The sequence below is a fragment of the Taudactylus pleione genome, unplaced genomic scaffold (assembly GCF_031769625.1).
Source record: "Taudactylus pleione unplaced genomic scaffold, aTauple2 ptg000053l, whole genome shotgun sequence".
Lineage (NCBI taxonomy): Eukaryota > Metazoa > Chordata > Amphibia > Anura > Myobatrachidae > Taudactylus > Taudactylus pleione.
In genome coordinates, this window is record NW_028284455.1 from 30617394 (window position 1) to 30632694 (window position 15301).

General features: G+C 42.4%; 1 pseudogene; it reads right to left on the reverse strand.

Moving 5' to 3' along the window:
• LOC148535333 (uncharacterized) overlaps positions 1 to 15301 on the reverse strand; it is a 50565-nt pseudogene that overhangs the window by 14541 nt on the left and 20723 nt on the right.

Here is a 15301-nt window from a genome sequence, read left to right on the forward strand (position 1 = left end):
TGGGAGAAAATACTGGGACGATCTATGAAGCCCTGGGGAAATCGTATCCATGTATATTGTACCCTTCTGTAGGAGAATGCAAATAGATATTGACAGTCAGGGTGAAGAGGAACAGAGGAGAAAGCAGAACATAAATCAATGACAGTGAAATGAGTAGCAGATGGTGGAATCTGCATGAGGATGACAGCTGGATTGGGCACTATGGGGAATTGGCTTTCAACAACTTTGCTAACCCCTCTAAGGTCTTGTACTAATCTATATCCCCTCCCCCCACTCTTCTTCACTGGAAAAATGGGACTATTGGCTGGACTTGCTGTATGAATTAAAATCCTTTGTTGCAATAACCTCTCAATTATGGGATACACCCGTAGCTCCACCTCAGGCTTTAATGGGTACTGAGGGATTTTTGGAGCCTGCCTACCACTCTTTAAGTTAACCATTACAGGAGTTATGTTTGCCATCAATCCAGTGTCTTGTCCATCTTTGGTCCAGAGGGAACCCGGTATTTGCAATAACATCTCTTTTACCTGAGATGGACTTTGTTCTAGAACGGCAGAGTGCAGCATTAACCTTTGCGGTGTATTCAATATATCCTGTACCTCATGCGCAACCTTCTCTGGTATATCTAGGTATTTACCATCAGGGGTACAGTATATGACACATCCCATTTTACACAGCAAATCCCTTCCCAGCAGGTTAGTAGGAGCTGCCGCTGCCAGGAGAAAGGAATGCTTGGTGTGCAGTGGCCCAATAGTAACCCCTGCAGATTTGGTTAAAGGGTAATGCTGTACTCTCCCCGTTACTCCCATTGCTGATATGGTCTTGTTGGTAACCTGTAAATTAAATGGAGAATTTATCACGGATCTGGTCGCCCCTGTATCTACAAGAAAAGTGTGTTTAGTACGAGATATATCAACTGTCATTGTAGGTTCTTCCCTAGTATTCTCAGTTAACCTGACTGGTTGTCAACTACAGGTATGACCTGACCCCTAGCACTGACTATCATCCTCCAGCAGAGCGTTTGCTGTCACTATGCGAGCGGGTAACTGTTGGAAATTTCCTGAATCTTGTGAGTGCCCTCTCTGTGTGTATCTATGTGTTCCCTTCTTAGGGTCCCCCAATTTCTCACTTTACAATCCCTCTTTAGGTGTCCTTCTTTTTTGCAATTATAACACCTTACTGTATAATTTCGTTGTTGGTATGTGTTGTAAGGTTGTGACTGTGTAGGTAATCCCTCTAAAGCCTGAATGCTCACTGCCATTAACTTCTCACTCTGTGCCTCTTTCTTCCTGGAAATGTACTTACGTTCTATAGCAGATTCTCTAAGTGTATCTACAGTAATTCCTCTCCAGTTAGGTAGAGAGGTTTGCACCCTGATCTTTAGATTATCTTTGAGACCATCCATTAGTACTGTAACAGCTACCTCCCTGTGGTGTACATCATGTTTTATATCTGCTATCCCTGTGTACTGGGTTATTATTAGCAGTTCTCTGGTGAAATAATCTGCTGCAGGTTCACTATCTTTTTGTTTAATAGTGAAGATTTTGCTCCAGTTCACTACCACTGGAAAGTATGTGGCCAATTGTGTGATTATTCGCTTTATATTTACCTGGTTATCCTCATCCATTAAGGATCCATCCTCCTCCAATATACAATCTGCAATAAACTTTTGCACATCTGTATTAGAAGGAAGACAGGCCCTTAACACCACTCGCCAATCTTTATTAGTTGGCTCATGAGCATTACCTAAATCTTTTACAAATTTCTGACATTTAGCCAACGCTTTCCTAGGATATGGGAAGTCTTACATAATTGAGTGCAATTCTGCTCTTGTCCATGGAAAATGCATAGCTACATTCCTGATGGGAACTATAACATCTTTGTCCGGTTTCCCATTGGGAACTGCTGATGTACGGACAGGATGTATACCTACCACATCACTATGTTCAGGATTAATAATTGGACTTATTGTTTCGGTACTATGGATGTTACCTCTTCTACCACGTTCTCCAATAATCTCACCAATTTCAGCCGCTGCCCCTGCTGGTTGGATCGCTCCCTTTCCTTGGCTCTGTGGAACATCTAGCATATTAACAGCATGGGCAAGCGCTGAAATTACAGTGGGTTCATCATCTTCTACAACAATATTTCCTTAAGGTGACTTAATACAGGATATAAATTACTTTTAACAATTTTTTTATTTTTAGTATCGGCTGTACTTTCACCTGCGGCTGCGTAGGGCGGTGGAGGTGCGCATGCGCTCTCTTCTTTATGCGCGGTAATGCTACCTTGCAGCATGGGTATGCTACCTGGCGGTGAGCTGCTTTGCGGCATGAGTACCCTGTTTTGCGGCGTGCTACTTTGCCATGTGTGTATGCTACTTTGCGGCATGAACATGCTACCTTGCGGCATGTGTACGCTGCCATGCGGTGTGAGTATGTTGCTTTGCAGCGTGCATACACCACCTTGCCACGTGTTCCCCTCGTGCTGCCACAACTTCAAACAATCATTGTACTTTACTCTTTTCTTCAACGATTTGACTAAACATGTTATCTCTAATGTTACTTAATACCTCCAAATCGAAACTGCCAACCTAGGGAAATGGTTTCATACATCCTGTGGTCATCTTGACCCATATGTCGCAGTACGCCGTAGCGTACGGGCCATACTTCACATGCATTATATACCTTGCCGATCCAATCGGCCCATCCATAAGCAGCGCCTCATCGACCATCCCTAGTGACTGCTTAGCACCCATATGGTACAACGCTTTCACTTCTTTCACTAGGGACTTCGACCGGTGGACGAATTCACAAGCTGCATTCACTCACTTCCACCCACTGTGCAAAACCGACTGCTTAGGCGTGATTGTCAGCTTACACAATGAGGAAACAGAAAATACTGTAGCCTATGCAATTATTCTGCTTTCCGGACAAATTACACCAAGCTATGTCCGACCGCTTCCTACTTTGAGTAATCTCCAACTGGTAGAATTTAAGTATTCCTTTTACACTTAACCTTGCCAGCGATTTCCTCCCACGAACACCCAAGTCACAATCACGGTTTACACCACCATGCAGTCTGATCGCATTGCCCGGAGACACTAAAACTTATCAATGGACTTTGCGATTACTACTGGGAGTTCGGCCGAGAAACAACCTCCATTTTCTCGCCCAGTTATACCTGCTATGTATACTGCTATGGCTGTCCTACCCACCTCTTGGACCTTACCGGCCCTGTCTCATTTCAACAGTACAAAACAAAAAAAAATTTCACATCACAAGCACACGTTCACATACATATCCCACCTTGTTTTCTGTGCAGAAAAATTGCTTTCCCAAGTGACAATAACTATTCAGATGTTTTAACAAGTGATCACGCTATATATACAACAAGACTATCTATCAAAACTATTGTTTACACATGTGGCAGCAATACAGGGAAGACGCATACGCTATGTGCGAATCGCCTATTGTAGCGCAAAAGTGACAATAAAAAAAACAGACTTTTCTCTCATGTCCCTAGGTCCTAATCAGCGCTCCTTTAATTGCACAAAAACGAATATTCAGTTTCACAACATAAAGTGATAAACAGGCTTTGAACAGATTGGTTCTTACCAGTATATGACGCGTCTACCCTTTGTTGAGGAACCGAAATCCGCACACTTTACGTAATTTCCGGTAGTGTTATATCAGTCGTGAGCCTCCATCTATGAATACCATTCAGTTGCTGTTTTACACTGCAAGTCGCTTAAGACAGAATTGCTTTCCAGTCCAATCGTATAGTTTCAAAGCACAAAAAGTTATTTATGTAAAAGGGGTAACACAATGGGAGTTTAACAATTAGAGTAAAAAGCAATAAAATAGTACAGCGTGCGCACTGGTCCCAGTATACAGTCATCAGTCCTGAAGTCTGCGGTCGCAAAGAAGATGTGTGTACACTGGGGTCAGGACACAAGTCTATATACCTTATAGGTTTCAGAGTTAACAAAGGGACAAATTGACAGATTTTCTTTATTGACTCAGGGAGACCCACTATATGATGACACGACTTCTCCATTTCTCCCACAGATTTTCTGAGGTTAACTGCATCGTGAAAAATCTCTCAGTTTTTGTTCATTGTGAGGGACTCTGAGTCAACTCGGAAATCTGTTCTTTTATGTTCGCAGTCTGAGCCTGTATTAGTGGGCCCATTGCCTCTCTGACAGCTTGAACTAAAGCACTATATGGGATAGAGGAGTCACCAGCAGCATTGTCTGCACCATCAGTGTGTTGCATAGTGGTAACGTGCTCCAAGGGCACCCCCCGGCCATCTGCTGACTGTACTGGGGTAGAAACTGAAATCCCTGTACCTCCAGAGTCCCCATCAGGGGATACAATAGAGTCCGGGAGAGCAGGGGCGTTGCCAGTGGCGACCGGTGCCATGTAAGAATCCAGTGCGCGGCGGTCTGCGCGCTGTTTCTGTGTCTTCCCGGGCATCGGCGGCACGAGGGATCTCCCCCTGTAACTCTGACGCTGCTTGGAGTATTGAGGCGGCGGGATGCGGCTGCAAGGAGGCTGTTTAACAGCCTTGTAAGAGAGGTTAGTCGGGTGGAAGCGGAGCCGCTCTAATCAGCGACCGCTCATGCCCAAGCCGGAAGCGGAAGTCCAATTGACAGGTTTTAATTGGTTCTGGTCAATCTGGTCATTGGTCAGTTCATACGGTGTCATCAGGGGTATGGCTCAGTCTTCCAACAATCACATTGTGTAGCTTCCCGACGAAGAACTGGTTAAAACTAGCTACAATACTGCATACAAGTAATAACATTCTATTCAATAACTCCCTATCATCCATAACTAGCGGACGCATGATGAGACTTCTTTGCCGATAGAAACGGATGTCTGCAAATAAACAGGGATTTAGTATGATACCAAACATGACATGTCCACTGTATTCTGACCCTTAGATATCTTTTGAGTACATCTTTCATCATAATTATTAGCTAACAATACCTTTAATAACTCTGGTTATTAACTATAATGTGTGGGAACCATTTTATATGTATGAGTTCGCATATGTGCGTCTGTGTATTGAAATAGCACATGTGCGTCTATGTGTATGTATGTGGAAATAGCAAATAAGCGTTTGTGTATGTATGTGAATACGCATATGAGCGTCTGTGTGTATATATATATATATATATATGTGTGCATTATGTGCGTCAGTGTATGTGTTGTGAATTCACATTTCTGCGCATTGGATTGCACCGACGCAAAGTAGCTTCCTAGTAATGTCATCAGACTATAGACAACTAAATTGTCAGATAACTGCAAAGCGATCATATCCAATTATTTGACTTTGACAATATTTAACTAGCACCTTCTAGAAGATAATAGCTAGAATCTGATTGGTTACAGTGGGCAACATCTCTTCTAAAACTCACTTCTAAAAAAATCTCACTTCTGTAAATTTACCCCCTACAGTCAGATTTGTAAGAAAACTAGTCGCATCTGAAGTTCTGGTTTTAAGGGCATCCTAATATTGATCAGATGCAATGGTACAAGGTCGGACAAGTGTGTATCGATCGTTCTGGCCAGTATTTCTGCTGTTGCCACTGCAGTTACTACCTTTTCAGCAGATTGTTTCAAGAGATGAGGATCACTGGTGTGGATAGTTGACAGGCAATAGGTCAACAGGGTCAAAGGGTCGACGTGGAGTAAACTGTACGAGTGGTGACGGTGCAAAGAACTAGGAGGGGATTTTTTGGGCTGCTTGGTAGATGCACATCTCGTGGTGAGGCCCTCCAAAACTATGGATCCTTTTGCAGTTGCCAACTATTCAACCAATGGTGTTACTCCACTTTCTGGTGTTCTTTGTTGAGTAAGGGAGATAACCAGCAGACCAAAAAGACTGTTGGTGCAGAGAGCAGGGCTCAAGCTAGGGAATCTGAATAATAATATGTTTACATTAACTGATTCCCAGTCTTATGGTGGGTACACACTACACGATATGCTCCCTGAGCGATATCGTGTAGTGTTGTCCCCGGCAGGCTGTGCTCAATGTCGTTCATGACATTGAGCACAGCCGCTGAACGATATCATTAACGATATCGTTCAGCGCCAGGCTCTCTCCCCCATTCCCTGACATGCAGCAACATGACAAGATCGTCAGGTTGGCCTGCATGTCAGCCCGATGAACGATGATGACGAACGACCCGCGGGAACGCGCGTCGTCGTCATCGTTCATCTTTTTGGTGTTAAAAATGGACGATAAAGTGGACGACTGATCGATAACGATATTGTTATCGTTCAGTCGTCCACTTTATCGCCCAGTGTGTACGCACCATAACACTCTCTGGAGGTTTGCCCCTGATCATATTACAAGTGGGGTCAAAAGCCAGGATTCTCTATCCACAGTTTTGGTCTTGCCTTGGACTCTTAAATCAGATGCCAGTTACCATAACCTGGCATCATCACTGTCATAATTTGAGGTGTGACTAACTCACCTTGACAGTAGGGTAGCAGAACAACATGGTATAATGTCTTAGAACACAATAATATAGTGGTTACAGTTAGAGCTTATTACATGGCTAGAATTCAAATGAATTGCTGTATTCTACAAGGTAGAACCTTCATTCATTAGTGTGAAATTATATACTGCTACAGATGTAATCCATACTTATATAGTATATATCCAAAGCATTAATATTATCAGTGGCTCAAACAATGGGGAATATGGTTGTCAATAGCTTGCAACCAGAAGTCTTACAAACATTTGAATTCATGCATTGACTGATCCTAATTTGTTTTCAACAATATAAATTAATTGTTGTATACACCTATAAAACTGTTTTGTCTATATTTACTAATCCACAATCTGTGGTGTACCATATTATTGAACATTTAAAGTTTTCTTTTATATTTTGCTGTGGTTTTATTATAGGTTATTAAAGGTTATGTTTTATTAAGACTCCCATTTCATAGCACTATATGTATATATAATTGGGGTTATCCCTACAGAGTGCCCCATAGGGAGATAGCATTTCCTTCTTTTTGTCTTTGCTTTGCATTTAAACTACAGTAGCTATCCATGGTCCACATCACGAATACATACAGTATGTTGATGAGAATGTACTAATATTGCATTCAGATCCCTGGATATTTGTTAATATAATTTACAGTTCTGGTGCAGTGAGTAAAACTCCCTATTCTGCATAAATACTAATGACCATTTTAATTATGGGAGATAGATGTTGGCACTTTTATAACACTTTTGGACATCCAATGGATTGCACTCTGTGACAATAAAAAATACAGGGTCAGATTACCACTTGTCCTGTTTATGTAGTTTTATTAAGAGTATAAAATCGGGGACAATAATCATTACATATTTACTGTATACATAGGCTTGCCTTTAATCCGGGGTACCTATGATTTACACAGGTTCTGTGGCTGATTAAAACCAGGTGAAATGCAGACTTGAAGTCAGCCAGTCACAGAACATGTGTAATTCATAGGTGTTCCCCGGATTAAAGAGATATTACATCAAGCCTATTTATTACAGTGGCAATATTAGGAGTGTTCTGCGGCACATGGAAGCCATAATGACGCATGTTTCAGTGTAATGAAATGGGAGTGCGCTTCAGGAAAAGTGCTTGCTTAGCACTACTATAACAAGAGCAGTACAATACATATGTCATACCTCTACAATCAGTGCATACTTTTTTCCTCCCAGTGTTTCCCAATCTCAGTCCTCCAAATCACCATCCGGATTTTAAGGATATCCATGCTTGAGCACAGGTGATTATATCAAAATGACTGAGGTAATAATTAAGCATACTTACATTCTGGCAGCCCCCTCCAGACGGGGCATGCTGGCACGATCGCATCATCCCGGCCCTGGCCCTCGCTTTATAATGCATATATTACCGCATGGTAAAGCAGGGGTATGGCTATGATGACGCGATTCAGCACGAATCGTGTCATTGCCCCCAGACCGCCCATTTTCGCGGGGGGTGCGGTGGCGGTCATTCAGCGCTTTTCAGGAGGCTCCCAGCAGTCCTGCGAGAGTAGGCAAGTATGCAGTTAGTTTAAAAGAACATTTGTGCAGGCGCATAATAGAAAAATAGCCTCTAGTTATGTTTTTGCTTGTAAAATTGTGTATTTATTTAATATATGAGTGACAGAGTGTTGTACAAATTCATATGGGACATAAACAGATAAAATTACTAAAATATGATATAAGAACAATTTCATATACATTCAATTAAATTGAAAGGAAAAAAATTTATATAAATACATTGGATGGTAATAAAGTGCAGAAAATGTCCCCTTTTAGAGAGTTGTTTCTGGGAGGTGAAATGTCCATAGACACGCAGTGTCTGATGCAGTACTTAGAATGTAGTTTCCTATAAGTAGAACGGTCTTTGAACAAAATATGTGCATTGACCAGTCTTAGGGTGCATATACATGGTCAGATTTGCCAGATCAACGATATCGTTGGATGATTTATCGTTAACGATAACGATGAACGACTTGAATGATTTTCCATTAACGATGAACAATATCTGACAGATCTGACTGCAAACAGACAATGTCAGATATCGGTATCTGACATGCGGGAATGGGCATCGTTGCAGGCCCACATGTCAGATTTTTTTTTTCAGATATGAACGATTGAACGATTTTTAAAATAGTTGTCGTTCAGATCTGAAAGAAAATCTGACCGTGTGTATGCACCATTATTATGTGAGGTGCTTCTAACCTATTATATAGAGATGGCCTCTTGCTGTTAGGCGACTGCCTCCTTGTTTGATGTCTCTTTGAAAGTGTTCCAGCTGAGCAGCCTATACAGCTGATCCGTTTGTGTAGTTCCTTTCGTAGTGTGAGCAGTATGGCTGGTATGTGACGTCAGCCGGGGGAATCCTTGCTTGCCGTGGTCAGTGCGTACATACAAGTCCGGGAGTCCTATTCTTTGCGATGGCTCTGTGTGAGCCGCGGCAGTGTGGGCTCTCTGGGATCAGGGGGTTGTAGTGCCAGGGCACCCGCTGTGGATGGTAGTTTGTCGGCGTCTTCCTCCTGTTGCCGTCTGCTTGCTGAGCTCAGAAAAACCAGCTGACAGTATATTCTTACAGAGAGGTGTGTAAGAGGGGGCGTGGACCAACGCGTTTCGTCCGGCCAATTAGGTTGGACTTCATCCAATTAAGTCACCTGTTTTCAAGCATGCATATCCTTAAAATTGGGACTGTTATCATTATGGGCTTTGAGGACCAAGTTTGGGAAACATTGCTCTAACTTCTGACATGAAGAACTGGAACTCATCACACACAATTGTTTTACAAACTTTTTTTTTTTTAACTCCTCACCTTGTCATTCATTGCCTTAAATGTTCATGGTGTACTGTACATTCTAGTGAAACATATTTAAAACCAATGATGACAGGGGGGCAAAATGGGCCTTTAACAGAGTGCTGCTCAAATCCAGTCCTTAGGACTGGCTGATCGCTATGCTCCCTCCCTGGTGTGCTGGGTGATTGATATCAATCACCCAGCACACCACATACTTACTGACGGCTAGTAACTTGCTCGATATCGAGCAAGTTACTAGCCGTCAGTAAGTATGTGGTGTGCTGGGTGATTGATATCAATCACCCAGCACACCACATACTTACTGACGGCTAGTAACTTGCTCGATATCGAGCAAGTTGACCGGCATGCACGGCCATTGGATGATATCGCTATCGTCCATACGTGGCCACACATCGCTGGTCAGCGTTAAGTTGGTAGGGACATTTTAAATGAGCGATTTGTACGATAACGGTAACAATATCAATATCGTTCTTTAAAATCGCTAATTGTGTACGCACCTTAACTGACACGTTCTAAAAGATCTGCAGGTGGTTATAATTATTTCACCTGTGAGACCTGAAAAACCTGCTCTATTAGTTTGTCCCGAGGACTGGAATTGAGAAACACTGTTTCAGTACATGAGGAAAAACTGCATGGCGCAATAAGTGAATCTTGTCTTTTCCAAAACATACCTAAAAAATAAGGAATGATCACTACTTTTAGTTATTTTTATTTTTAGATTTGTACTTGGTGATCTGTGCTTTGGTAGGTTACATCTGCACATGATTCGTTCTGATATGTTGCAACCACCTATTGTCATTATTTTTTAGGTTGGCGATGTCTTTACATCTCCACTTTTGAAGTGCCCACATACAAGAACGTATACTATTCAAGCACTCCATTCAATCTAATTAATGGAGCTCTGGACAGATCATCAGAAATACTTGCTCACTGTTGGTACACTTATCAGGATATTATTCAGTATTAAGTGCCCACCTGTCTCCGTCTGTCCGCCCCCCACCCTTCATTACCTCGCTGCTTTCACTTTGTTGCACAGGGGGATCCATAATAATAAGAATTTGTAATACCTCTTGATCCATTCACAGATTCATCCTTTTTGTGTTTGGTTTTATTTTCTACAACAATTAATCCCGACACGCAAATGCTGGTTCAGTCTTTCTTTACTTTTTAACATTCTGCCCAGCCAGGGCTATTCTTAAAATGTGGCATGTGAACTGTTTTTGTTCTGCATGAAAGCATTTCTAAAAGTGACCCCATTGGTCTTCCAAGCATCTGGATTTATTTAGATTGTTTCATTTGTGAAGTGTATTGAAGAAATAATTTCACAAGGTAACACAGAAGAATGACTTGTGGTTCTCAGAGCTTCCATCAATCAGACAAGTGATAGATCCTTTCAGGTAATGGTTCTTTTGAAGTATGCAGCCTGTTCTGGCTACAGCAATCTGTTGAACGCATTAAGTCCTTCCTGTGGAAGAGAAATGTGTTTGCCTGCTCATTTATTTCGCCTCTGTGTTTTCCTGCAGTAATACCCATCGTTACATTGCAGACAACTGCAGTGTCTGATTGTGTGGTCCCAGCTCTTAAGAAGTGAATGCTTGTGTTCTGTGCCCCACTTTCTCCATCCCTTCTCAGGAACGCAGAGCATTCACATGCAAACATGTTAACATTGCTCCTTGCTTTTCCACCACCTGCAGGCAGTGCTTTGTGAGGCTGTGCACTACAGAGAACAAAAACAACTGCAGGGCTCCTGGGTTTCCCAGAAATGCAGAGGCCCAGCGAGAGCTATGAAGAAAGCCTGTGGCAAGGAGATGCCTGCTCACAGCATTCTCACTGATCTCTACTACATGAAAAAGTCTTCTCTATGTCATTTATTGACGAAAGATCTAGAACAGCCAACACTTGTTTTACAATAGAATATATTTCTTTCAGGTAATACATTTATTGTTCTCAGTTTTATTGCAGCTTTCACATAAGCGGGTATTTTTACTAAAATGCAGGTTTTTAGAAGTGGAGATGTTGCCCATAGCAACCAATCAGATTCTACTTCTCATTTATCAAGCACTTTCTAAGATAATAGCTAGAATGCGATTGGTTGCTATGGTCAACATCTCCACTTCTAAAAACCAACACTTTAGTAAATATACCCCCAAGGCATACTTGCCTACCCTCTAATATCTCTTCCGGGAGAAGTCCGGGTAAGAGAAGCAGGAGGGTGGCGACAGGGGCAGGGCCTGATAATTTGCGACATTAAGCCCCGCCCCCTCACTGTAAAATTGCCACTATTGGTTAGAATTTGCATAGGGGCGGCGCCAAATTACATGATTCATGTAGAATGATGTCTTAAGCCTCGCCCCCTACACGGAGACCCGCTAGGAAGCGGGTAGAATGCGGGTGAAATGATTGCCCTTCCGCAGGTGCGGGGGGTTACCTGAAACATCGGGAGCCTCCCGCAAAAACTGGGAGGATAGGCATGTATACCCCAAGGTGCCCATTTGTCCAGGGTTTTCTGTATATTTAATATCACATTACAATATTTAGCACGCTTGGAATCTGGAATACCATTACATTTAGAGCCTGCAATCGTCTAATGTACTGGGAACGTAAAAAGAAACATGGCTGTCATTCCTGTATTCAGTTTATGAATTATAATAATAAATATCATTGGTGTTCAGTGACTTTAAGGTTTGAAGTTTGTCGTCATTCTGGGTAACTTATTTGGGGTTATCAGAACTTGTTGCAAACTCCGTGTTTGCTCAGATTATATACACAGTGATCGCTATGATCCCTATGTGGATACACAATCAATAGGGAATGTCAGGGATTGCTGGTGGAAACCAAACAAAATAGAAAAAAGGAGCATTCATGTTCTGAACATTATTTCAAATGAAGGGCAGAACAACAACTAACACATTAGCCCAGAGGCAGAGCCGTAACTAGACCTTTTTGGTGCCCTGTGCCAGAAAGAGCATTGGCACCCCCTTATTTTTGAAATAGGGAGAGAACACACCCGAAAAAGGCACATGGCCTCCTGGGGAAGGGCCGGGGAAGAGATAGTAGAGGCCAGGAGATGCTGGGGATAAAAGAAGAGGAAGCTACAAGTGATGATAAACAGGAAAATTGACAGGTCTGAACAGCGCCCCCTGCCCTGCGGTGCCCTGTGCCACAGCACAGGTCGCACTACCCTAGTTACAGCCCTGCCCAGAGGTTCCCAAATGCAGTTCAGATTTTAGAGAGATCCATGGTTGAGCACAGGTGGTTAAATCAAATTGACTGAGGTACTAATTAAGTCACCTGTGCTCAACCATGTGTATCTCTAAAAATGGAACGGTTTGGGCGACCTCTGCATTAGCCTTTATCATGGGTGTGTAGTGGGTGCAGAAAGGGCCACTGCTATGGGGCCCAGAGGATCTTAGACCAAGGTCATAGTGTTGTTTACCAAGTTCCTGGAATTGCTCACTAAGCAATTGGGTTGGGCCTGTTGCCCAAACTAAAAAGGAGAAATAGTCATATAGCTCATATAGGTGATGGTCTCCATCTCTCCCCCTGTAAAGTCCTACACTGAAATGATCAATCTCCTTTGCTACCATTTCACCATCACAGGTACAGCTGGGCTCTTGTATTGATCGCTGCCCTTTGTTTTTATGTAAACTTGGGAGTGGGGATTGATCTCCGTAATTAAGACTGTACTAAGAAGTACTCCCTTCATATAGGAGCTGGTTAGACCCCACCTCCTCCACTCTGTGCACTGGAGACATCAATCTTCTCATGCCTATAGGTCCTGCAGACATGGTGCGGCCTTGTGAGATTTAAAAAAATAAAAAAAAATAAAAAATGTAGCTGAAAGCTCGGCCCCGTGGAGGAGATGGAGGCCACGGCTACCCAATAGAGAAGGAGTGTGTGTGCCAATAGGGATGGAGCTTTTGAAGTGTCGCTGCCAATAAGGAATTAGCTATTGAAGTATCGCCATTGGCAAATAAGTTGTGATGTCAATGGGATATACAGTAATATCTTACCACACTTCTATTTAGGATATGGCTGTCTAATAGGGTGAAATTCCATTTTCAGTGAGTGGTGTGTACAGTGGATGTTATAATAGGGAGGGGTTGTGTAGTGTGAAGTGGATGCTATACTGGTATGGAGGGCATGTAGTGGATTTTATAATGTAGTGGGGCACTGTAATGTGGCATAACAGGAACTGGGGGCATTATAATGTGGCATAATGTGAACTAGGCACTGCTATGGGGCAAAAAATGAGCAACCATTGCTGAGAGAAGTGACTCGTTAGAAGCATTGGGACGGGGGCCCCTTCAAAATGTTGCTATAGTTCCCACAAAGTTCAGGCTACAGTCCTAGCATTTATGTTCTGTATTCTTTTTTTTTTATAATATTTTTATTATGCAATTTAAACAGAGAATACATTTCTCCACATAGCATACAAGAATATAATAATTCAATGACATAGTAACAAAAAGAAAATAAAAGATATAGGACATACAATAAAGGACAGATTAGAGGTTATTAGGCTGGGTACACACGTAAAGATTTTCTGTCCAACCATCCAACTAGTTGATTGGTTGTAATGAAAATCTGGTAATGTATGAAAGCAAATGACAATCAGCAATTTGCTCCCAAATGCCGGGAAATGGACAAAGACTGTTGTTTTTTAAATGTTTGATCCAAACAATTTGTTTAACTTGTCTGACGACCATTTTCATCTGTTTTCTGGCATTTAGGAGCAAATTGCTGATCATCATTTACTCCCATACCTTACCAGATTTTAATTCCAACCAATCAACTAGTTGGATGGTTGGACAGAAAATCTTTACGTGTGCACCCAGCAGGGGCGCATCTATAATGGATGCAGGGTGTGCGGGGCACACGGGCCCCTGGGTCCAGGGGGGGCCCGCACCGCACACCCTGCACCCATAGTATTACTTACCTCTCCAGAGTCCCACGTCGGCGCGGTGTCCGGCGCTGTAAAAACGACTGGAAGATGGCCGCCGCGCCCATTTTCCCGTCATTTGCACATGCGCAGTACAGGAAAAATTGCCACCGCGGCCATTTTCCCGATGACCTGCGCATACTCTATAGACTCTGGGTGCACTCTGGTGCCCAGAGTCTATAACTCTGGCGCTGGGCGCGCACAGCTTTGTGCGCTGCCGACTGCCGGACAGAGAGGAGGGGGCCTGTGTCGGAGACTGCACACGGGCCCCCTCCTCTCTAGAAACGCCCCTGCTACCCAGCTTAACTCTAATTTGTCTGACATTTTATGCTTGCATAAATGCTTATAAACACCCATTATACATTTGCACGCTCTTATTCAAGCGCAAGCGTGTGTGCAGTGATGCATAATATTCATGGCTCGTTCATATCAATAAACTGTGAGTGGATGAAAAATGCATTATTGTCTGAATAATTTGTTCCAATCAATCTACTATATAAAAGCGAAAATTTGTCCTTCTGTCTTTCTATACAAATCCACAGTTTACAAGCCAAGATCGTGAAATTTTACATACGAGCGTATTAAAACTCGGCGGGAGCAACTAAAAAAAATTTGAAAATCGAAATTACTGTTAATTTTTAATTAATGAAAAAACCACAATTTTTGCATAGCATTCGCCCTCTACAGGTCAGGTACGAAATTACAAAAGGATTTAGTTTATCTACTATTTTTTCTTTTCTATCTTCTCTACTACATAAAAGCGAAAAGTGGTCCTTCTGTCTTTCTATACAAATCCACAGTTTACAAGTGAAGATCGTTATATTAAAACACGGCAGAGGCAACTAAAAAAAATGTTAAATCGAAATTAATTACTGTTAATTTTTATTTAATTTAAAACCACAATTTTTACTGGACGCTCATTGTGGGGCCTCACGGCATATGGGTAGGGCCTCAGAGCAAGCGTTGTGTTGTCATGATCTTAATGTTTATTATTGAAGAGAGCTTTAGCAGGC